This window comes from Eleginops maclovinus, chromosome 23 (assembly GCF_036324505.1).
Source record: "Eleginops maclovinus isolate JMC-PN-2008 ecotype Puerto Natales chromosome 23, JC_Emac_rtc_rv5, whole genome shotgun sequence".
Lineage (NCBI taxonomy): Eukaryota > Metazoa > Chordata > Actinopteri > Perciformes > Eleginopidae > Eleginops > Eleginops maclovinus.
Window position 1 is genome coordinate 24,437,802 of NC_086371.1, and position 25,949 is coordinate 24,463,750.

A 25,949-nucleotide genomic window follows, 5' to 3' on the forward strand; every position below is an offset into this window, starting at 1 on the left:
CATGAACACTTTGGTATTATTTTGTAATATGTCAGACTGCATCGCATCTAACCCCACAAGATGCAACAGAAGTAGGTCATACCACATCGTTTCAGAGACCATTGTAGTATTAAAGATGAACTGAACTGGAATTTGAAGTAACGCTGATGTATTTTATCTCTTGTCATTGGTGGAATGATTAAAATGACTGAATTTGTTAAAAGGGATAAAATGGTATGGCAAAAGTGTTGTTTTTGTTACATGGGCACCGCCATGTTGGATTTCAACAATTGGCTACGTCACTGGCATGGTAAGCTACTCTGTGGCTAACTAGCCCTAGCAGCACAGCCATATATTCTTTTTTTTTTCTTTTAACAATTTTTATTTGAATTTTCAAGTTATATTGCACTTTGTTAGCAGCACACATTGGTCATAAATGTACACAAACCCCAGGGATTGCCCATCCCTCCCAATCCCACCCAATCAACCCTCCCCAGCAATCCCAGCTGTCCCCTCGAGTTCAGATTTAATAAGAGTAATTGTTCAATATATTTGTCACACCAAGTATATAGGAAAAGTGCCATTACATATGATGTAATTCAATGTACAAGGATAACAAAGCACAGCCATATATTCTGAGGTGATTAGGCTAGCGGACATGTCGGCGGAAAACCAAATCAGCAGGGTTAGAGGGGGGTCGTACTGCATTGCCCCTGACTGCAGTAACGAACTGTATAGAGCTAAGGCAGCTGGCAGCAGTATACATTTTCATAGGTTACCTTTAAACCGCAAACCAGCCCTTAATTCATGGCTAGCAGCATTCAAACTGGCTAACCCTCCGACAGCCCCTGGATTTCAAGTCTATAGCGAGCATTTTTTAGCCACAGACTATGAAGAAAGCTGTACATTCGGTACAACAGGGTCGCTGGTGAGAGTTAGGTCCAACAGGCTGAAACCTGATGCCATCCCATCGCTTTTTAATTTTTCGGGCTATAGCACAGGGCAGACAGACATACCATCGAGCTCTGTAAACACCGCCGATGCTATCCGCCGCAGAGACAGGGCGCTGAAGCGTACACATCGGGCAGAGGAGAGAGAGGTAGTTATGTGTAGCTGTTATCCGGCATGCTAGCAAGTCTACTAGGCAAAGGGTTGGATGTAAAGTCGTTGTCACATACACAAAATACATATATACTCATACGCAGGCACAAATAAGCCTAATGTGTAGGCTTTATAGCATTCAACAAAACTGAGACTGACACATCCGGCATTAATTGAAATTGAGTCACCAAACAAACTACATAGAGACCAAACGATCCAACTTAGGGAAACATGGCCTGAGGGTGGAGTTGGAGCTGGAAATTGATCGTCTTGTAGGATCGTATGTTGGCCTATCCGGTAGTAGTCAGAAACTACAGGTCTGGCCTATACGGGCTCAGATGCGTAACCCATTACATTACTAATTGTTGTTAGTTGCCTATTACCAGAGAGTGTCCTACCATGCCAGTGACGTCATTCAAATTGACAGCGTTCTAGTACTAACAAACGCAATTTTTGTGTTGCTTAAAAAAGCTATGTATTTTTTTAAAAAAAATGTTGTGTAATTTATTTTTAATTGTCATATCCAACACTTTATCAGTGTTGATTATTTTCAGTTCAGTTCATCTTTAACACTGTTCCGACAAGATCTCATAACATGTTTACTCGGTTGAGGGAAAGTCGTGCAGATGGGGGGCGGGGGGGTACATGATAATACATAGCCACAGGCACAGTTCAATTATACTTTATAATACTGAGATGATTTTTTAGCAAATGTTTGAATTCTCCTGAATGATATGGACTGCTAAAGAATTCCAGCTGACCATAGCTCTGAACATGACCGTTTTCTGTCTCATATTTGATTTGGGTGATACAAACCTTCCTTCTGGCTGTGGAGGGTCAGAAGGCCCAGGATCCCTGCTCACTGGTTTTAACCAGTGCAGATGTGTGTAGATCTCTGAAAAGGATCAACACACACAGGGCTCCTGGACCTGATGGCATCCCTGGCCGTGCTCTCAAGGTGTGTGCAGTTCAGCTGGCAGATGTGTTCACAGACATTTTCAATAGGTCACTGCTCCAGTCTGTAGTCCCCACATGCTTTAAAGAGTCCATCATTGTCCCTGTCCCCAAAAAGACAAAACCCATCTGCCTCAATGACTACCGCCCAGTTGCACTCACCTCCATCATCATGAAGTGCTTTGAGCGGTTAGTCAAACCTTTTATCACCTCCTCCCTCCCTGACTCACTGGACCCCCTGCAGTTTGCCTACAGAGCAAACAGGTCCACGGATGATGCCATCTCCCTCACCCTCCACACTGCCCTCTCCCACCTGGACCAGAGGAACACTTATGTGAGAATGCTGTTCATTGACTACAGTTCAGCATTCAACACCATTGTGCCCTCCAAGCTCATCATTAAGCTCAGGGACCTTGGGCTCAACAGCGCCCTCTGTGACTGGATCATGAGCTTCCTAACGGGCAGATCCCAGGCAGTGCGGATGGGGAACATCACATCCTCCACCTTGACCCTCAACACCGGAGCACCTCAGGGTTGTGTGCTCAGCCCTCTCCTCTACTCCCTGTCTACGCACAACTGCGTGGCCACACACAGCTCCAACACCATCATCAAGTTTGCTGACGACACGACCGTCATCGGCCTGATCACAGACGGCGACGAGACGGCGTACAGAGAGGAGGTCAGAGCCCTGACATCTTGGTGCCAGGACAACAACCTCCATCTCAACGTCAGCAAAACAAAGGAGCTGATTGTGGACTACAGGAAGAGGCAGAGAGAGGCACACACACCCATCACCATCGACGGGACTCCTGTGGAGAGAGTCAGCAGCTTCAGGTTCCTCGGGGTAAACATCAGTGAGGACCTGACATGGACACATCACACCAGGGTCATATCAAAGACGGCTCGACAGCGGCTCTTCTTCCTCCGCAGGCTGCGGAAGTTCAACATGGACTCCAGGATACTCTGCAACTTCTACAGGTGCACCATCGAGAGTATCCTGACTGGCTGCATCACCGCCTGGTATGGCAGATGCACCGCCCTCAACCATAAGACTCTACAGAGGGTGGTGAAAACTGCTCAGCACATCACCAGGACGGAGCTGCCATCCATGGAGGACCTCTACACCCAGCGGTGTAGGAAGAAGGCCGGTAGGATATTAAAGGACCCCAATCACCCCAGCAACAATCTGTTCTGTCTGCTGCCGTCTGGCAGACGGTACCGCAGCATCCGGACCAAGACCACCAGACTCAGAGACAGTTTTATACCACAGGCTATAAGACTACTGAACTCCTGAGCTCTGTGAATGTCTACTCACATCTTTTTATAGTACACACACACATATATATATATATATATATTATACACATCTGCCATACATATCTGTTTATAGTACACATATCTATATATTATACATATCTGCCATATACATCTGCTATACATAATATATGCATCTGTCCATACCTCCTCATTCAACAGTGTAAAGTATCTAAATACTTTCAATGTACTCCACATATGTATATATTTCACATCCTCAAATCTTTATTGTTGTTATTGTAAATATTCTTCTGTCTTTTTGCACTATTTTATTTATCTTATTTGCACCATGTATGTTGAGTTGTTGGAGGAGCACGCAACATAAGATTTTCATTGCCAACATATACGCTGTATATGCTGTGCATATGACCAATAAAGCCTTGAAACCTTGAAACCTTGAATAGTTATGTTGAGCATACTGCGCCATAAGCCTTTGTGATACTATGGTTGGTAAGTGAGTTACTGTAATATTTCTGACAAAATTTAACAAAGTATGAGTTGACCTCTGTCTGACACTTAACATGTCAGTGTCTTGAGCATTTCAGTTACTCTGGTCCTGTAGGAGCACTGCAGTGCACATCGTGCTGCCTTATTTTATGCTACTTGTAGTTTGTTCAAATCTTTTTCTGCAGCACTAGACCACATAACAAAACAATAATCAAGCTGCTACAGAACCAAAGCATCCAAAACCTGTCTACTGACATCTTTTATATAATTTATATACTATAGTTGTGATTTAGTAAATGTCCCCTCTGTGGGAATAATATAGGTATTCTGATTCGGACTCACTTTTTAGACTTATCTAGCCTCTGCTTGTGACCGCCTGTCGCCCGTCTGCTCTGACATGCCGGCCCCCAGCTGCTTTATCATAAACATATGATCACATACTCCCACACACACTCCTATACATTGGTCAACACATTAAGCATGTGCCATTGGAGGCCCTTTGTCCCATGTGCAGACTGGGGCTTGGGCAACTTGGCCTTTTGTTTGCAGACTCTGCTTGCAGAGCAGACAATGGGGCTATTGAAAGTGAATTTCCCCAGACACACTTGGCTGTTTTAAGGGGGGGAGGGGGGACGAAAAAGGGAAATATAGCCCCGGGAAACATTAAGAGACCACTGCAGCATTATCATTTTCTCCTGTTTTATATTTATAGATATGTCTTTGAGTTAAATGATTTATTCAAATTTTGTATTGTATTCTATAAACTACGGACAACATTTCTCTGTGTTGGAATTCAACAGACACTGGAATGGATGCCATACATGAAGAGATTTGAGAAACATTTCGAGTGGTCTCTTCATTTTTTCCAGAGCTGTATGTATTAGAAGAAGGAACCCTTACTGGTCCCACAGAGGGGAAATGTACATTCTACATTTGACCCATCCTAGTGTTAGGAGCAGTGGGCTGCCATATGAAAAGTGCCCGGGGAGCAGTGTAGGGAATGGTGCCTTGCTCAGGGACACCTCGGTAGCACTTGGTCTTTCGGGGACTTGAATCGATCACTGTGTGTGTGTGTGTGTGCTTTGACTTAAAGAGTAGGTATGGTTATATCTCATATCTCAATCCCGAGAGATTAAAACAATTGATTCCACCAACAGGTACTGTGTGTATTGTGACCCCTCCCATACTGCTCCATCTGAACTCAGGGGAGAGTTCTGTTTTTGTGTATCTGGATATCTGTGAAAATATATGACAGACAGAAATGATGTGCCCTCTGTTTTAAAAGAACAACACTGTGTTTTCTTGATTATGACTGCTTCTATAATTTAGACTCTAGACTGGGCCCTGGATCAATGGGATCATTAATGAAAAGAACTGTATGCTTACATCATAAAACCGTTGTGCAGTGTGAGAATAAATCAATATATTGAAACAGAACATTAAATGATATAATTCATTGTTTCCCGACGGACCAGATTTTGAACTTCCGGTCGTACCGGATGTTATTGTTTTTAGCCTCAGGTAGCATGTAGCTAATAATGTATCGTATATATGAGTAGAGGGAGAATGAGGCGTGGAGTTACATACTAAACACACCGTCTGTACCTCTCACTCATTGACGCTGCAATAATACTATTACGTGTTTAATAACCAATAAACCTCAGAAGAATTGTATCATAGAATATCATAAACAGAGACGTCATGAGAAGGCTAAGCAGAACGTGCCTTGGACCCGCCTCCGGCCACGTCAGCCAATAGAAGAAGACAGAAGACGATGACGAAGTCAGATGTGCCGAAGACCCGCCCTGTTGCTACTAACCAATAAGAGAAGACAAGACCGGAAGGACCTTAGAGTAGAAAACAACTTGAAAAGTTTGAAATCAGCCTTCTTCCTACGACGCTGTAGACAGCTAACCACTCCAAAGTGGACTGTGGGCCAGTTAAAAGAGAAGTCCTCGGCCGAGTGTCCATTGTAAAGATATCATATCAATGATATGATATCATTATATTAATAAATCCTGTTAAATTTAGATGAGAAGACTCCTGTACTCCACCGTGTGCATGTTCAGCTTGTTGGACAGAAGACTCTGCAAAGGTGAACAAATTATTTGAAAGACCAGCTTTAATAACTTTCAGGCTTGCAAGCTCCCACTTAACATATTGAAAATCATAAAAATAACAAAATACATTTAACACACCCACAGCCCGGCCGCTGACATTTGACTGACAAGACTCTGACCCTGACTGAAAGAAAAAAACATGGGTATCGTCGAATTGTCCACAAATCAGCTCCTCTCGTCTTCTCCTCTGCTCTGCTCTATTCCTTGACCTCTGTGTGAAAGGTCATGGGGTTAAGGAATAGTGGATAGGAGAATTCAAAAGGACTTAGGAAAAGACGACCGGGCTTCAAGAGAATCCGGCTGTACTGACACTATCCAACGTATTCATGATGTCATTAATGTGCGTCTGCTGTGGGGAACTACAGTTCTCTGTACAGGACTACTGAAGGACTCTAGAGACTATGCACCTGTGCTCTGATGGTGTTGTTTACGCTTTATGAACGTGGACAACAGAGAGACATATATTCTTCATTAGGTTGGAATTGAAACAAAAAAGGAAAGTGAAACTTATGCTTGTGACAAACACTGTGAAATGTTAACATTTTAACGTTCATATTTCTGCTTTTGATTAATATAGAGCTGGACGTTCATAACAAAGCACTTTAGCACGTTACAGCGTGCGTTTTAAACTGCTTAATAAGCACCTTAACTTTCATGAAACGCATTTCTCGTCACGATCAACTGTTTCCGTGAACGGCCAAATGTTTTGTCACGGCAAAGGGTGCAGCCACAAGGCATTGTGGGAAGCATTTTCTCCTTTCCATTTCTAAAGGAAGGGCCAGTGTTCCCTAAGCTACAGGAGGTTATAAAGGAAGTTTCAGAGCTCCTTTCCCATCATCTAGAGCAGGGGTGTCCAAAGTACGGGCCGCAGTTGGCCCACAGCAAATTCTAAAAATAAAATGGAATGTGGCCCACACATGAAACTTGCTCTTGACTGTATTGTAGTTCTTAGTATGACCAACATTATCTGCAGTCCTAAGGCAGCTTCTCCACAAAAAAAATAATAATAATAATAAAAGAAAAAATTGCTGCTCGATGACCAAAAATGGCAGAACCAAAGAAATGCAAGATAGCAAGTGAATGCAGAACATTTCAGACACGTGGGAAAATGAATATTTTTTCAAAGAACTCAAGGGAAAGTGTGTCTGTTTGATTTGCAATGAAACAGTTGCAGTGATGAAAGAGTGTAATGTACGACGACACTACGAAATCAAGCATCCAACCTACACGTCCTACACTGCTGCTGAGCGAGAGGTTCTTCCTCCTGGATCATGTGATTATAATTAGCTCTGCTAAATCTTAGGGAAGTGTTTCCTCCCTGGGCATACATCAACATCGGAGCCCCTCACTCTCGCCTGTGGCGTTATATAATCTCTGTACAGGAGCTATAAATAATGGAGTCTCACAGGCGACTGGGCACATATACTGTACTAGTTTCTGCTGAGTTTTTCATTATTGCTTAGCTTTTGAGGAATTTACACAATGAACTTTACAATGAGGTAAATCAGCTATTAATGAAACGAAGGAAGGTGTCACAAGTTTAGTAGGAAGAGTGGATTTAGTGACTCAGTACATCAGCGTAAACATTAGACACAATGAGTTGATGAGATCCAGCTTTTTTAAAGCAATTTTTATTTGATTGAGTCATCCAGCAGAGGATCTAACTTTGGATGATCAGGGCTGCAAATCCCAAACAAGCTGCATCGGTTTTGTCTGTAGTCCCCTGTAGTTTGTCTGTAGTTTCCTGCTCCTGTTTTTAACCATTAAAACCAGCAGTTTATACTGAAGTCCATCACAGAACAGCACCCTGAGTAAAGGCTGAGGCGGGGGTTATTTTCCTTATGTTCTATGAATGAGCTAATAAAGGATTATCATTCATTTATTTGAATGTTTATTTTTGTATCCACTGCACAGAGTGATGATGAAGCCCACCCCCCCCCCCCCCGTCTGACTTCTGTTATTGCACAGTTAGTGTTAGAGAAATGGCTCTGGAGAAAAAAGGCGAAAAAACACAAGATAACAATGAAACATAGAGCAACAGTGAGACGCTACAGGGGGAGAAAACGAGGAAAAACAAGAGAAGAAGGAGGAGGAGGAGGAGGAGGAGGAGGAGGGAAAGAGGCGAAAGAATAGAAGAAAGAGAAAGAGTGTTAAGCCAGATTGAGAGTGTCTGCCTCGGGTGGTACTAGTCACCCTGAATTATAAATGGTCTCTCACTTTCCAAGCCAAAACACACAACCACAATATAATACCCATGATGCATTTCCACTGGCAGGCCACTCGGCTGTCCCCTGGGTTAGCCCTCGCCACTAATCTCTGTCCTCTGCTTTCCTTCCCCTCCATCCCTCTCTATCTTCAGTCTCTGGAGTAAAGGATTTTGCAAACTTTGCCCTCCTCAGCTCTCTCCATCCTGCTCGCTCTGGTCACTGAGTGCGGTACTGTGTCACAGTGAGCTGCAACCTCCTCACAAATAGCCTTTCCCTTCTATCCCCCCACCCCCCCTCTCTATCTCTGTCTCTCATTTTGTGCAAAGAAAATATCCCCATCTTCCACCGTCCCTGAACTCTTCCCGTGCTCAGCTGTCCTACTTTCTCTCTTGCAGCTTTTCACGTGTTGTTCTCTGTCACATTCTGCAGCTTTCATCCTCCCTATCATTCTTGTCCTTTCTCTGTCCTGACTCTGAGATCTACTGACCTCTCATACTGTCACAGTTGGTCAGCAGCCTTTATCTCTCCCTGTAGTGTCAGAAGCCAGGATGCCAGCAAATACAGCATCATCTGAAATCACAAAGTGTGTCTGCAGCAGAGGAGCTTCAGTCTTTAACCTCTGATACAAACACATGATGCTGCTACTGCTGCTGCTGCTGCTGCTGGGGGAAACAAAACATAAGAATGACACCCACATCACAGTGAAGATCCAGAGGAAGTGTGTGTCTTGAATATAATGATGGATGTGTCGTGTTTTTCTTTAGATTTTTTTACTAATGATTATGATTACGGTTGAGTGCCATTAGAGAGTTGTACTTTGGACCCAGTCTCGTTAAATGACTGCATAAAAAAGAACTGGACTGTCTGACACCCCAACATTTATATAATAGGACTTCTTTATTTTTTTGAAGTGTTCTGGTATATGGATATTTTTCCTCAGTATATTGGACTGTATTTCTGTAATATGTAGGATGACCTTATATATAACCCATCTGTTATTGTATTTTATTTTTGTTATACCTTTGTTATTTACGTTCTCAGTGTCATTATTGATTTGGTTTCTATACATCTTGGTTTTCGTATTGTCATGTTGAATTTTTCGGATCTGAGACCTTATACATGTTGTGATCCCTTGTTAATGAAATCGTTCATCTAAATTGGAGTACTATTGGATGGAAAGGGGGAATATGAGAAAATAACAAATAAAGTAAATGTAATTTCTGAGGCTTATTCGGACACAAAACAACCCCACTGTCTTATTGAAGCCTGTTTCAGTCCTGGCTCTTTTTGTATTAGCATAGATTCATGTAACACTCAGGTAGCAGCCCATCGGTACCATCGTACTGAACAGGTAAAGGATCAGTAATCAGCTGTAGCTCATTTATTCTGTACTGGCTAAAAGAGAAGCCACAGTGTACAGTAGGCACACTCTATAGTATCACATGTATGAAGACAACATTTTCAGCTTGTGAATATAAGCATCTCTGCTTATATTCACAAGCCTTTAGACATACTTTGTTAATCTTTGTTAATTTTTCACTCTGGTGTTATTTACATTACATCACACACATGCACTAACAGGACCTGTACACATGATATACAGCTCCGGAAAACCACTCCACTTCTTTAGAATACAATATATATATATATATATATATATATATATATTTTTTTAATGCATTTAACTCAAAGACATACCTATAAATAGTGAACCAGAGAAACTGATAATGCTGAAGTGGTCTTTTCATTTTTTCCAGAGCTGTAGTGGAGATGTAAGTGGTTTCCAATGGTTTGGCTCCATGGAGCAGTTGTGTTGGTGCCTTGCTCAAGGCAATGCCCAGAAGGTGAACTTGCATCTCTTCACTCCACAATCTGTACCTTGGTCCGATCAAGACTTGAACCGGCAACCCTTCGGTTTCCAAGCCAAGTCCCTACAAAAGAGAGAAACTATTGTCATATTGTCTGAGTGATGAGAAGACTTGTCCTGGCTGTAAACCTGGCATTGCATGGCTGCCTGAAGTCTGCTTTCACATAGCAGGTAGGGAGGAGTTTACATCAAATCTATATTTGCTAATTTTCATTTAAATTCCACCTGTCTCCAGCGCTGTATTTGTCCCAGTGTATTCACCTGCTGTGCAGTAACCGATAAAATAATGGAAATATATTACAAGAGAAGGCTTTTATTCCTCCTGCCTGCTGTTCTTCCTGCTACTTTGCCTTGACCAACTTTACAGATTGTGGTCAAAATCTTTTAAGAAACCCCCCCCCCCTCTCGTTCATCATGTTGTGAGGGAGGAAAATCAAATCATGTGCGTCCCCCGATCAACTGCCAATGAGCTCCCCTCCAAATATCCTCTCCTGACAAGACCTCATCTGTTTCCCATTTTCAGACTGTGGAAATAGTGCTCCATGCTGTTCACTTATACACTAATGTGTTTCCATCGCTGCTCAGGGCTCGCCTGTGCGCGCACACACACACACACACACACACACACACACACACACACACACACACACACACACACACACACACACACACACACACACACACACACACACCCACACACACACACACACACACACACACACACACACACACACACACACACACACAGATTAATTCAATAGAAAGTGATCTGGTAAAAGCCAAGTTTCTGGCTGCATTCTCTGTTTGTTCCACTGTAAACTAGTGTGCGTCAGTGCAGGAATGAGGCAGAAGCTATTCCCTGATTTAGCGGTGAGAAATGCTTAATGTGGCAAATATTAGAAAACGTACACCACTTGTGTCATGAAATAATTTTGGCATAATTATGTAAAAATTGAGTCACCCTGTGGGTTCCAATAATGAGGAAGACTTTCAATGGAGTATTGGGTCTCAGCCTCAAAAATGTATAAACGCCTTCATGCAATATTACACACACACACACACACACACACACAATTTATATTTGCACTCCGGGCGCTAGAAGGAAGGCATTCCTCCAGGCTCACCACAACAAGGCAGGGCTTCCTGTCTGATCCCTGTGTCTGGGATCAGTGTATCCTAACATCTCCTGGCTCCCCCCGCAGGGTGACCTGATCCACAACAGCATTTCTGAATCAGAATCGAGTATTCAACTAAGCCATGTAATAACACCTGTTATCGCAACCAATAGCATCTTCTCATTGGACCATTCCAGCCATATGAGCACCCTCATATTTCAAAAACCTTGCGAAGGTTTCTAAGTCGTTATGATATCACACTGATATTATCATCTTTTATATATGATGTATGTTTTTTCGGCGCTCTCTGAAAATGAACCACCCTCTCTCTGCATGGTGCCGTCTGAAGGCTGTGTTCACCAGAATCACATTTATTAGTATATTTTCTAATTATGTGCTACAGCAGGAATAACCATGTTGTTCTTATGTAAAATGTATCCTATATTTAGATGTAAAACCCCCACTGGGTATTGTTTGATCCTGTCTGTTATCACTGAATATTTGTAATGTTTATTTGAAGCATGATTAATCTTTACTCAATTCACTCAAAAACCTTCTGCGGCACCAGATCAGCAAAATGCTTAAATGGGTCATTTTTCAACTGAGTGACAAACGACAGCCTATTTGCTCCTTTGGTAATGAGCCTTTGTTGCCGGTGTTTGTAGCCTTTTAGTTAATAAACAAGCAAATGTTTAATTATCTAAATGAAATACCTTAAGTTAAAGAGGATTATTCATTATTTACAGAGAGGAGAGGTTGCACAGTATTGGGACCAAAATGTACAAATGATATTGCTTCCACACAGCTCCTACACATGGATAAGGACTTGACTGTGATGTTTGTAACAGGGCATATGCAGGGTGCAGACCTCGGGTGTCAGCGGTGCGGGGGGGGGGGGGCAGACGTCTAAATGTGTCTGGATCTGTGGTGCAGAGCGGCCGCTCAGCGGAGCCTACGCTCCAGCTAAATGTCATAAAACAACATTAAACCTCAGGGGTGTTTGGGAGAACAAACACACATGTAGACGGAGACGGAGACTCATCAACTAGCCTCTAAATGTGTTGCTTTCATTGTGCAAAGGATGCTGGGAGCCAGGTCTCGTTAGTGTCATTTCTTTGCCTTGCTGACAACAGCCTAAAGGTGGGGGGGGGGGGGCACTTGTGTGTTTGTTATATTTCTGTGTGCGTGCAGTGGATGCTTAGCTCCTCAGAGTCTGATATGTGTCGTCATCGAGCGTCTTCAGTAGGCTGCCACATCTCATAGAATACTGTCAAAATTATAAGGTTGTTGTTGTGTTCTGAGTAGTTTTTATAAGTTCTGCACCAAATTAATGTGCAGCTATGTTTATGTTGAGTGGAAACAAACAGGAATGCTAAAAAATAAAGGCTATATAGATCACTTAAAGGTCACCTATAATGCAAAATGTACTTTTTGCTGTCTTTTGTACGTAAATATGTGTCCCTGGTGTGTAAGGAGACTCCGAGTGTCAGAAAATACAACCCTCTCTCTTTTCCTCCTTACCCGCATCTCTAAAAACGAGGGTACAAACGAGCTGATCCAGATTTGCTTCCGATATGACGTCATAACCGAAATGTGGGCTGGCTTTACATTAAATTCCTGACACGTCCCAACCTATCATCCCCAATATACAGTCGGCAAGCTGAATCCCCTCTGTTTTGGAAGTTTTATGGTCTGTTTGCATTAGCAAGCATCGCTAACACTCAGAGCTAACGCTGTACTGGAGAGACAGTGTGTAATATAAAGGTCCTGTCTTTGTGGTAAACCGAGAGAGAAACGTTTGAGCTCCATACTGTTTCAGAAATAATGCTGGATGTGGTTTGGAACATAATATGGCGTTCACGGCAGCGTTTAGCTGAGTTTCTCCTGGTAGAAAACTCTCTTCAGAGGAGAGATCAGATGCTCCAAAGGGGCGTGGCCAGCAGCAGCTCCAAAGGGGCGTGGTCAGCAGCAGCTCCAAAGGGGCGTGGCCAGCAGCAGCTAGTTCATTTAAAGCTACAGTCACAGAATCAGCACTTCAGGAACAGGGCTGAAATAGAGGGGGATTAGGCATGCTACAATAGGGGATCTGTTTGGTATTTTGAGCAAAACACTTCAGACATGTTTTGTATAGATATGAGACCTATAATATATTGTTCAAATATAGCATAATAGGAGACCTTTAATTTTGCAGTTTTCTGAGACCATGGTCTGAGGATACACTGCACGGCCAAAAAAAAAAAGGTCACCAGCCTGTGGGGGCAGTGCTATGATCTGGGGTTGCTGCAGTTGGTCTGGTCTAGGTTCAGCAGCGTGCCCAAAGAATGAAGTCAGCTGACTACCTGAATATACTGAATGACCAGGTTATTCCATCAATGGATTTTTTCATGTTCCAAGATGACAATGCCAGGATCCATCGGGCTCAAATTGTGAAAGAGTGGTTCAGGGAGCATGAGACATCCTTTTCACACATGCATTGGCCCCCACAGAGTCCAGACCTGAACCCGATTGAGAATCTTTGGGATGTGCTGGAGAAGACTTTGCGCAGTGGTCTGAATCTCCCGTCATCAATACAAGATCTTGGCAAAAAAATAATGCAAGACAGAAATAAATGTTGTGACATTGCAGAAGCTTGTGGAAACGAGGCCACAGCGAATGCGTGCCGTAATCAAAGATAAAGAAGGTCCAACGAATATTAGAGTGTGTGACCTTGTTTTTGGCTGGGAAGTGTATAACCTCTGTGGTTCCTAAAAGTGGGCATTACAGAAAGCAACTTGGAAATGTTTTCACAATTGGATAATAGTAGAAACTGTGGGTTTTAAAGTGATACATTCCAGGCAGAGGATTAGGTGTGTCTGCAATCTAGAATCAGTAGATTGCAGACAAAACTGTGGATGTGATGAACACATTTTAGAAGTTTGGATTACAGAAAGACTATTGCCTCTATGTCCCAAGTTTCACAATTCCAGAAAATCCACGAGAGGAACGTCTGGCAACAGTCAGTAGAGATCATGTTACATTTTGTTGAAATCGAAAATGACATGCCAAAAAATCCCCACCTGGTATAGATTTAGTGACTACTTCTTGTGTGATCATTTTTGCCCTAAGTACGAACTGTTCAGAATGTTGTGAACAATGTCTCTGAGACATTGACAGCATCAGTTTCCAATACAGGAGGAATTCACCTTGTACCATAACCCTATGAGAATTCACAAAGCAGAAGGTTTCTATCTTTATTTCTACATGTATGGCAGCCATTCCAGTGTCTGTTGAATTCCAACACAGACAAATGTTGTAGTTCATAGAATACAATAACAAATAAAAAATAAAAACAACATTTAACGCAAAGACAAACCTTTAAATAGTAAAACAAGAGAAACTGATGATGCTGAAGTGGTCTCTTATTTTTTTCCGGGGCTGTATAACTGAAATAATATCTACTGTATGTAGGTGAAGTGAAGTCATGCTCTTCCTTTCTATATATCGTCATCAGTGTGATTAAAGACAGAACAAAGATCAGACAGTAAGGAAGGAGGGTTCACAGAGCTAAACCAAGCTGGTAAGAGTTAAGAGCGTATCTACAGAATGTTAGAAAAGGGAAGGAAAATACAAATATTAAGCTGAAACCTAAACAACAAGCAGTTTGTGCATTACTGTGAGTTACAGCAGAAAGCAAATCTGACTGTCAACACACACCACAGGTTATAGTAGCGGCCCGCAATGAGTTACAGAACTATAAAACTGTTAAAACTGTACATTGCTTTGAAAGGATGAATCTCCGTTTGTGGTCTTTAGCGGCATCTATAGGCGGTAATTACAGTTGTAGTCTGACCGCACTTGACCTCACTCACAGAAGTCCACGGTGCAATGTTTTTTTTTCACCACTGGGACACTAAGTTTGTTCGCCACTGGGTCGCCCGCGGGACTGGATGAAAGCACGTACATTTCCGATATAGCGCAATTGCTGATTTTCATCCGAACAGTCACGGAGAACTTTGACCTAGGCGAGGAGCTGCTAAGCTTGGAGAGTATCAAAGACAGAACAAGGGGAGTCGACATTTGTGATGCTGTGTTTCGCAGTCTCGATGCATACAATGTGAACCTGTCATCTCTGGTCAGTCTCACAACAGATGGAGCACCGGCAATGGTCGGGAGAAAGACAGGTGCCGTGTCGCTGCTCTCTGAGAAAGTGGCCAACAACGGAGGTGAGAAACTAATCAAATACCACTGTATAATACACCAAGAAGCCCTCGCTGTTCAGACGCTTGGAATGAAACATGTCATGGACGTAGTTGTGAAGACAGTTCATTTCCTGAAGTCCAGAGGTCTGAATCACCGCCAATTCAATACTTTTTTGGCACAATAAGAGGCAGATTTTGGTGACGTCATATACTTCACTGCCGTCAGGTGGCTGAGCAGAGGTGCCACACTAAACGTTTTTTTTTTTACTTGAGGAAAGAAATAAAAGAGTTCATGGAGTCAAAAGGACAATATGTGACAGAGTTAAGTGACACTAAATGGCTCTGTGACCTAGCGTTCCTTGGTGATCGGAATACTTGTCTCAGCAATCTTAATCTGAAGCTACAGGGCCATGGGAAGCTCATTTCGACACTATTTGACAACGTCAAAGCTTCTGCAGGGACAGTTCAAACAGGGAGATCTCACCCTCAAGTCGCTCGTAGATGACAGACACAGATGGGCACCACGTTTTACGTCACCTGCGTTCAGAAAAGAACCATAACGTCATTAAAAAATGCAACCACTGCTTCTCCGACTTCAGGGACCACGAGAAGGCATTCAACCTTTTCCAAAATCCTTTCTCATGTGTCCCTGAGGAAGAGCCTGCAGAAATGCAGTTTGAGCTCATCGACCTACAGAAGAGCTCCGAGGCCAGAGCAGCATATCGTGACAAGAATCTCATGGAGTTATACAAAGGACTTTCCCCATCCACATACCCTGCACTTCGCCAGCATGCTATCAGAATGGTCTCTTTATTCGGAAGCACATACATTTGTGAGAAGACCTTCTCCACCATGGCCATCAACAAATCCAAGCTGAGATCCAGGCTGACGGATGGCCATCTACATGCTGTCCTTCGTATCACAATGACGGAGATGGAGCCGGACATCAGAGGAATCGTGGCCAACCGAAAACAGCAACACAAATCCCATGCCAATTAAAAAAGGTATGTTGACCAAGCAACCAATATTCAGTGTGACTTAATGACAAGCTTATTGATGACAGGCAATGATATATATATATATTAATGATGATGATGATGATGATGATGATGATGATGATGATGATGATGACTTGTTTGGTAAGCTTCTATTTAAGTCTCTTTCTCCCCCTTGTCTCTCTTTTTCCCCCTTGTCTGTCTGTCTGTCTGTCTGTCTCTGCAGGTTTTCCTGTGGTGCTTTGGTAGCTGGAATAAGGCCCATGCTGGTAAGACAAGAAGCAAGGCACACTGAGACTGTTTGTTCTAAATACTTTTGAAATGGACTGCACACAGGACTGTTATATCCCAAATGTGTCTGTTGAGGGCAGAGAACCCCAGGGATTTTTATGTGCATTACAATGTTTCTCAAGGTTTTCACAAGTTTTGCCAGGTTTAGCCTCATTTATTAATTAAAATGTGTTTATTGCACATTACTGGATGTGGATCAATAAATGTAAACTGTAGAGATGCAACCCGTTCATGATATTTCGGTCTCCTGCTCAATGACCTTTGACCTCTTCTCAGTATCTGTGAGTTTCTGTGCTGAGGCCCAAAGAGCTGAGGAGCTAACCTGTCACATCTTCACCTATAGGGGAATGTAACAATGGGAATAACATCTTTGGAATAACTGCATGTCCTAATTTTTGGCATTAGGTTGGAGCTTACAGCCTACCCCCTGTACCCAACTTGCATACCCTGGAATAAATCAGACCCTATCATTTGAAAGGAAACGGGCTTCATTGGGATTAATTACTGTGATGTATCACCAAATTTGAAATGGTTATCTTGTATTGTTAGCGGGAAAAAGTGGTCCAATAGCACCAGCTTTTCTTTCCAATTATGACATATTACAATATATGACCCAGAGTCAAAACGCACACTAGCCCAGGTAAATAAGAAAAAACAGGGGGGTGTTTCTAGTCTATCAAACAATGTCAGTTAGAATACGTAAAAAAACACCAAATAGATAAATGGCTGATAATGTCACACTGTAAAACGATGTAAAACGTAAATAAAAACAATGATCAGCAAATCCTTTACGTCCTATATCCAATTGAATTCAATACGAAGACAAGATATACAGCTTCGGAAAAATGAAGGGACCACTCCAAATGTTTCTTCAATCTTTTTTTCTACATGTATAGCAGCCAGTCCAGTGTCTGTCCAATGTATCATGTAAAATAGCTACTAGCTTTGTGTTCATACCCTTACTGTGGGCTGTCTGTGAAGCTCAGAGTCTGCAGCTTTCATTCCATCTCAACTCAGCAGCTGATAAAACGGAACAACTTAAAAGATGAACAAATCTGTTAGAAGCCACTATGATGTTTATATCAGCGATGAATCATTTAGAAATACTTCTCTGGCGGTGCTTCCTCCATGATCTCATCATTTCTTCCACATTAGCAGCTCGCTTCCATACATTTGCCTGTAATGCACATCATATCACAAATATATGCAGTGGAGGTTTTATTCGTGTTACACTCTAACTTAATAAAAGCAAATCTGTGTCCTCATTTAAGAACATTCAAAATCCCAGATTTCGTCATGTCACAACGCTTTTGTTTTAATAGTGAGCTGATGCAACGCAATAAAAGAAGGAAAGTGAGGAGTTACTGATCCCTGCTTCCAGCTGCAGCCTGCTGGCGGCAGCAAGTTGTGGAAGGAGGGGAGGAAAACACTTAAAAAGTGTGTGTTAATGTGGCTAAATTGTGACACAGCAAACGCAAGCAGACAGCACATTGCTTTATCATCTAGCAATGAAATGACCTGTGTGTGTGTGTGTGTGTGTGTGTGTGTGTGTGTGTGTGTGTGTCTAAATCTTTGCCTTGCATGTGTTGTGTGTGTAAGATGTTATTAGAAGGCATGAGGGAGTGGTCGGGTATGGGGAAACAGAAGGAGAGCAGAGCGGTAATTCCTCACCTCATGAATCATTTATGAGCATTTGCTTGCGTGTGTGTGTGTGTGTGTGTGTGTGTGTGTGTGTGTGTGTGTGTGTGTGTGTGTGTGTGTGTGTGTGTTGTTGTTGAGGCTGCTGGAACACCAACAATACCAGTTCGTCAAGTCAGCAGCCCTTTCTATCTGCTTCTGTTTAGTCACACAAAGACCGTGGGGGCACCACTCTGGCCTTACATCATACCATTGATTTCCATTAAATGCAATGCAACACTGTTTTGATTAACATTGTGAATCAACAAGGGCTAATTAGTATCTTTTTGCAATGTTGGAGTTTTGGGAAGGAGAGGAAGGTTCTGTCTCAGGACGCTGATCCTCATCCAGTGACACCAAGACTGATGTTCAACAGAATCCAGCCAGGCCTATTTAAACTGACTCCTTTGGTTTAACAGCCCACACCTGTACCAAATAAGTTCAGTCCCCTCGCTGTCACCAACCTTGTTTTCAGCAGCAGCTGTTTTTCTTTCTGAAAAGAACCCTGTAAAACCCGCTGTACACAAGCACTCAGCAGAAGACAGGCACAGGGATGGCTGGCAAGGCATTAAGCCGCTGAGGAGCAGATATTTTACTCAGGAGTTTGTGGACACCTAACATGTAATCTAATAGGAGAGGTATTGTTAGACTTCTATTCATCAAATGGACAACAATTGATCTACACCATCAACTATATATTATTAAAGCATATATAATAAAGCAGTAATGTGCAGGCATGACTGGCAGAGCTGGATGTCAGAAAGAGTCTGTTGTGTCATCGAGGGTTTCAAAAGATTCTTTCAGTACGTTCAAAGACTCAGCCGGTCACACTCACAACATGATTTAAGGATTATTTTTCATAGCTTTTCTTACAAGCATTTATAGCCAGATGCTTTACATCTATATATACCATCTATCTTTCAGAGCCAGGGGAGATTCATCTGGAGGTAGTGGGGGCTCGGGGAACGTTACAGGAAGAAGTATATTTTCAATAAACCCCATCACCCTCTTCACTACTTTTTTATTTTTGTACAGAGCTGACTGGAGTTGTTCTGTTCTCTAACACTGCTTATCTTTTCCAATTTTCCAAAGTCCTGTTATCATGCGGACTCATCCCACGCCCACGCCTCCTCATGTTGGGATTAAGACAGCAGATTCCTCACAACCAGCAGCCTGCACGGTAGATTAAGACCAAAGCAAACCCCAGGTTGTTGCTCAGAATTTCCTTTCTTAATTTCCCCTCGCTCTCATTCTAAATCAGCCTTCTCTTCTTAAAGAGCCTCTTCAAGAGGATGAGCCCAGCTTATAGCTGAAAATCTCCATTTTGGTGATTAAGGCCACTTGATGGATATCACGCTGCAGTCATCAGCTCGTCTTATACAGACCCTCTGACCCTGAAATGCCAATTTGAATTGCATTTTTGCTTTATTCTGGATTTCAAGGATTCTCCTGAACTTGTGACTCAGACAAACATGCAGAAGTGATTGATTACTGTTCATTCTCAAGGTGCAGCAGGGTGGCTCATTTGTCATGTGCTTAGAGACATTGTCGGCATGATACTTCATGATCACATATCAGTGTATATGATCAGCGCACACGGGTGTTACTGTGTCAAACATGATTTGCCAGCACTTGGTTAAACATCCAATACAAGTCTTGATTTACAGAGGCCCCCCGTACTTACTGCAAGTGGAATCAATACTAAGCCCATCAGCGCTTCAAGCTGAGCAGCGAGGCAGACAGAGCCAGCGTCTTGACCATCAGGCTAACTTACAGGCATAGTAGACAATTACCCAGATACTGACCTTAATCGACTTTAGAGCCATTAAAGCCAACCGAATGGGAGACAGAACAAATGAGACAAATATGAAATGAGAACGATCAGGTGTAATGGTAATGATCTGGTAATGATGATGGTACAAGAATGGATATTTGTACAGGTGTATAGCAACTGTATATGGAAGCCCACGTCTGTCTGTTCAAGAAATTCTTTTTACGATTACAATTGTTGTTACAAAATCAAAATTAGGATTACATAATTTAGTGTTTTTCAAATCATTTGTTTTAGTTTGTATGATTTCGAACAGATTCAGTCACACCTTTTTGTTCAGACTGTTGTGTTTAATCAGAAAAAAACAGGTGTGAACAGCACCAAACAACAGACAGGACAAAAAGAAGTGTCTTGAAATGAACCATGGTTTGCTTTATTCCCCGTGTAAAGGCACTTATGGACCAACTACAGGAAGTTATGGGCTATCATCATTCTAAGAGAAGCTCCTTTATGGGATTGGTGTGATTAGTGTGAGCGAGCTAGAGTGTGGTCAAGAGGGAGAGCAGACAGAGATTTTATTTTACTACCAAACTGTTAACAATGAGCGCTCTGCTTCAGTATGACACGTGAGGAAGCAGCCAACGACATTTTTCTAACTTTCCCTTCACTTCATCTCGCATTCCTTCCCAGTTTTCAGACCGAGCTTTTTTGGCTCCAACAAAAACTCTGCAGGTATATCAATCCTCCAGATCAATCCAGCTGGAAGCTAAGGACCATTAGACCATGTTCCCACTGGTAGAGCTTTACTTTTGGCTCATTTCTCTATTGCAGATAAGATGTTTTGAATGAACCAGAGAAATCCAAAATATTCAGAATAAATGACACTTTGTCAACATTTGACCTGCTGGACACGCAGAAAGTGTGGGTCGGGTCGAGGACAGCACATTGCATTTTGTTCTGTTGAGCTGATGCTCTAAAGACACTTACAAAAAGTGCAATAAAGTGGGCAGCAGCTGCAGATGATAAGGCAGTGGTTCCCAAAGTGTGGGTCGCGCCCCCCTAGGGGGTCGCGGCGGTATTGCAGGGGGGTCGCGGGGGAGGGGTACGGTTTGCGTGAACTGCAGAACCGCGTCTGTTGTTAAGGTGGCACGTAATACAGTTGTTTAGTCTACATGCCACCATGAGCCTATACCACCTTAACTAACGGACCACTCACCCTGGGGTGCGTTTCCCAAAAACGTTTTGATAACAGTAGCCATGCGTGAGTCTGAGAACTGAACATTTTAAAATGGAAAAGTTTTTAACAGCGGGTCCAATCAAGCGTAAGCCTACTTTACAGTACGAGCCATCAAGCACTCCGACTCAGAAAAAGACGAGGAGATATGACGAGGTGTACATCGGGCTGGGCTTCACTAGTACGCTGGTAGGTGGTGAGGAAAGACCGCAGTGTGTTCTATGTTTAAGAGTGCTAGCCGCTGACAGTCTAAAACCCAGCAAGCTTAAACGTCACCTGGAGACCACACACCCTGAGCATAAAGACAAGCCGGCTGATTTCTTTCAGAGAAAATTAAATAACTGTCGTATCCAACAGACTAGTTTCGTAGAATCTGCGTCTGTCCCTGCCAATGCTCAGCTTGCCTCCTATAAAGTGGCCTACCGTGTCGCACAGTGCAAAAAACCACACTCAATAGCTGAGGAACTGATACTGCCCTGTGCTATCGATATGGTTGCCACTATGATTGACGAGGCAACAGCAAACAAGTTAAAAGTGATTCCTCTCTCTAACAACACTGTTGGGAGACGCATACTTGATATGTCAAGTGACATAGGGGAGCAGGTCAACGATATGGTGCGTGCAAGCACCCGGTTTGCTCTGCAGGTGGATGAAGCCACCGACAGCAACAAGGACTGTTTATTAATCACATACGTCCGATTCATTGCTGCAGGGGACATGAAAGAGGACCTGTTGTTCTGCAAAAAACTTAAAACGCGAGCCACTGCTGATGAACTTTTCAAAGTAATTGACACTTACTTGCAAGAGGCCAATCTGAAGTGGGAGGGTTGTGTTGGGGTGTGTACAGATGGGGCTCAGGCAATGGCTGGGAAGCACAACGGGCTCCAAGCGCTCATAAAGCGTGTGTCGCCCAACGTTCATTGGACTCACTGTATGATCCATCGAGAAGCGTTGGCTTCTAAACAGCTGAGTCCCGAATTGAACGAGGTGATGACGGACGTCATTGCCACAGTGAACTACATCAAAACGCGCCCTGTTAAGGCCCGACTTTTCTCTGCGCTATGCGAGGAAATGGGATCCAATCACACAGCTGTTTTGTTTCACAGCGAAGCGCGATGGTTGTCACGTGGGAAGGTTCTGTCCAGGGTATTTGAGCTGCGGGAGGAAATTCGGATTTTTTTGGAGGAGGAGGGTCATGACCTCGCGGTTAATTACAGTGATGAAAATGTTCTTACGAAAGTTGCCTACCTCAGTGACATGTTCCAGAAATTAAATGAACTAAATCTGCAGATGCAAGGAACCAACACCCACCTTCCGCATCTTGCAGATAAAATAAAATCATTTTCAAGGAAATTGGAAATGTGGGAGCGGAAAATTGGGGAGGGAAACATAGACTCATTTCAGAACCTTCATGCTTTTCTTGAATCCAACAACATTCAGAACACAATCGTGCCTTGTATGAGAGCACACATCTCTGCCCTACAACAACATTTTCAGAGGTATTTTTCAGTGAAGGATTCAGCACAATATGACTGGATCCTAGACCCCTTCACTGCAGCCGCACCTACTGACTTCAGCACTGCTGAAGAGGAGCAGTTCATTGATATCACATCAGACTCCACACTGAAACTGCAGTTTCAGGCCAAGTTACTGACTGCATTTTGGATTGGGGTGGAGGAGGACTACCCACTATTGGGTGGAAAGGCAATGGCAGTATTACTCCCTTTTGCCACGTCTTATCTTTGTGAGGTGGGCTTTTCTGCAGTGGCCTCCATAAAGACCAAATACAGGTCAAAGCTGGACATTGAGAATGAACTGAGGGTGGCCATCTCACAGTTGCCACCACGATTTGAAAAGATCTGCAGTTCAAAGCAAGCCCACACTAGTTACTGAGATGTATGAAATATTTTATGAAAAAACAAATCTGGGGTATTTTTTCAAATTCAGTGCAGATGTTAAAAAGATGAAATAGGTTCAAAGTTGTACAATTTAAAAGTAAATGTAAGTTACTTTTTTTGTTATTTTGTCACTCAAGAAGAGAAGTTGCAGTTGCAAAGTTGTTAAAACAGTGCTGTTGCACAAAACACATGAATACATGTTATTTTGAAGTGTCTTGTAATGGTGATTATGCCCTTATTGTTTATATGTACTGTTTGCGTGAATTTCAAAATACATTTTCAAGAAACTAAAAGTTTCGGTGTTTAGGGGGGGCTCCAAAATATGTTTAGGTCTTAAAGGGGGTCCCAGCAGAAAAAGTTTGGGAACCACTGTGATAAGGGAGATGAATGGATTTATTTAAAGTGAATTTAATTTAATCATTCGCAAGTCCGACAACGCCACCCTGGGAATTTCACCCAGGGAAATAAACACAGGTTCTTAGTCAACAATAAGACACACAGGTTCAAATACTGACGGAACAGGAGACATGTTCTTACAAAATATAATAGTTTACTATGCACAAAGTTTAAAAGACAATCAAACAGCTCTATGTCAAAAGGGGAAAACTAATTAGAGGGCTGAGGCTTTCCAGTGGGGGAGTCAGGGTCGCCAAGTGAGTGGAGGGATCCCACAAAAACAAAAGCACCCCAGTCACACGTGTTCCACACTCACACAATCACACAGACGAAATCCAAAACCCGGGGGGAACACAGCACACGAAAAGGAGGGGGAAACCACCACCCTGGACACCAGCGCCACCACCTTTGGCTCTCAGTAACTAAAATGGGAAATAAGAGGGAAAAACACAACCTGGGTACGGTTACAAAAAAACCACAGAATAAAGCAATTAACAACAAAAGCAAAATCATAGAAACCAAAATAAGCTGCATCCGTTCGGGCACTCATGCAGCGAAAACAAAACAATCCAATAGCACAGGGAGTTAGCCCCGCCGTCCAGTCTTTAAAATCCCACCAGCAAGGGAGCGGACCTATGGCAATGCCAAGCTGGTCAAACACAGTATAACCAGAAACAATGGATTAGCAGAATGCAGGATCAGCATGAGGTAATGCTGTCAGAAACACTTCTCTTTTTTCGGTGTAGCAAAACAGCAGCGGTTCTTTAAAGCTTGGCCCTAGATTAACCATAAACACACAAATATACATTGATAGGAAGATGGTAATAGAGTGAATGGACTGAATAAATCGCGTAGGGCGCACATACCGATCAGGCTGAGAGGGGAGTTTCATGCTCGTCATGTTTATAGCTGTTTGACAGGCATCACAGGAAGACCCTCAGCTAAGCAAGACAAAACGTAACTACATTTAAGTATGATGGAGAATTTAAGGAACTTTACCTGAAGCCAGCTATTCTTCTACAACATACGTACCTACACCGGTGGCAAAAGCGAAACAGTAGAAACAGAAAGTGGGCAGGTCTGGGCACCAACAAACAAGAGGCAGACAGGTAGAAGCCTCTGCCCCTTTATAGGGTGCCCCCCCTGGTGGTGACAGGCTCACAAGAACACGCACCAATTCAGTGATTAGAACTCATCCTGCTACAAAAGCATAAAGATACAAACTCAGAACAACAAGAAATATGCAGCATCTTTTACTTCAAGTAAGCCAAACCATTGCACGTGATGGTTCATTAGCGTCCCAGTGAGGGAGTTGTAAACTGATTGGCCAATGCAGAGTGTATGTGCTCATGCTGGAGTGTTAAACCATGTCCTGGATATAGGAAGTTCCGGATTGACATCGAGCTAGACCAGTACCAGTGTCTTGCATTGTGTTCTGGCAACTAGTGGTAGCCAGTGAAGGGAGCGGAGGAGTGATGCATTGTGAGAGAACTGAGGGAGGTTGAAACCACGAGAGCTGCTGCATTCTGGATGGGCTGCAGAAGTTGGAAGACGTTTGCATGTCGACCAGCCAGTAGGGAGTTGCAGTAGGCGAGTCATGAGATGACCAGAGCCTGGACCAGAGCCATGACCAGGACCTGCGTTGCCTCCTGGGACAGCAGGGGACGTATCCTCCTGATGTTGTAGAGAGTGTATCTGCAGGATCGGGTTGTAGCACCGATGTTAGAAGTAAAGTACAGTTGGTCGTCCAGTTTCACACCCAGGTCAGGTGCAGTCTGAGTCGCGCACACATGGATGGGAGAGTCCTTACCTGGAAGGGAGATCAGTTCAGTCTCATTTTAGGATGAGCTTCAACAGCGTAAAGACATCCCCTGACAGACGTCAGCCAACAAGGTAAAAGATCCGTGCGACCACCTTTGTTTCAGACCGGGGAAAAGACTGAATTAGTTGACTGTCATCTGGGTAAAAATGTTGATTTAGGATCTCATTAGTTTGACTGTCTCTCATTGAGTTATCTTGGTCAGAAATACACTTCTATATGTAAGGATACAGCGGAATTCCTAGCCATATCAATATTATCCCTTGACTTATGAATGGAAAAGCTTTTAGTGTAGCTTCCTCCCTGCATCGTAAAGCATGCTCCCTGATAGAGTCGCAGTGCTAATGTTGTGCGGCAACCTCCACAGCTGTTCTCACTTCAAACAAGCTCTTAACCATGTTATATGTATGATGCACGGCGGAATGCGCAAAGGCTTTCAGATGTATTATTAAGTGAATGAAGAGGTACCTGTGTGAATCAAAGCTTATTTAAATGTGCACTGGTGTCAGCGGGGTCCGTGTCTGAGCCCACAGAACATGAATCCAAGTTCGATCTGCTGAGGTTTTATTAGTCTAATAAAAAGCAC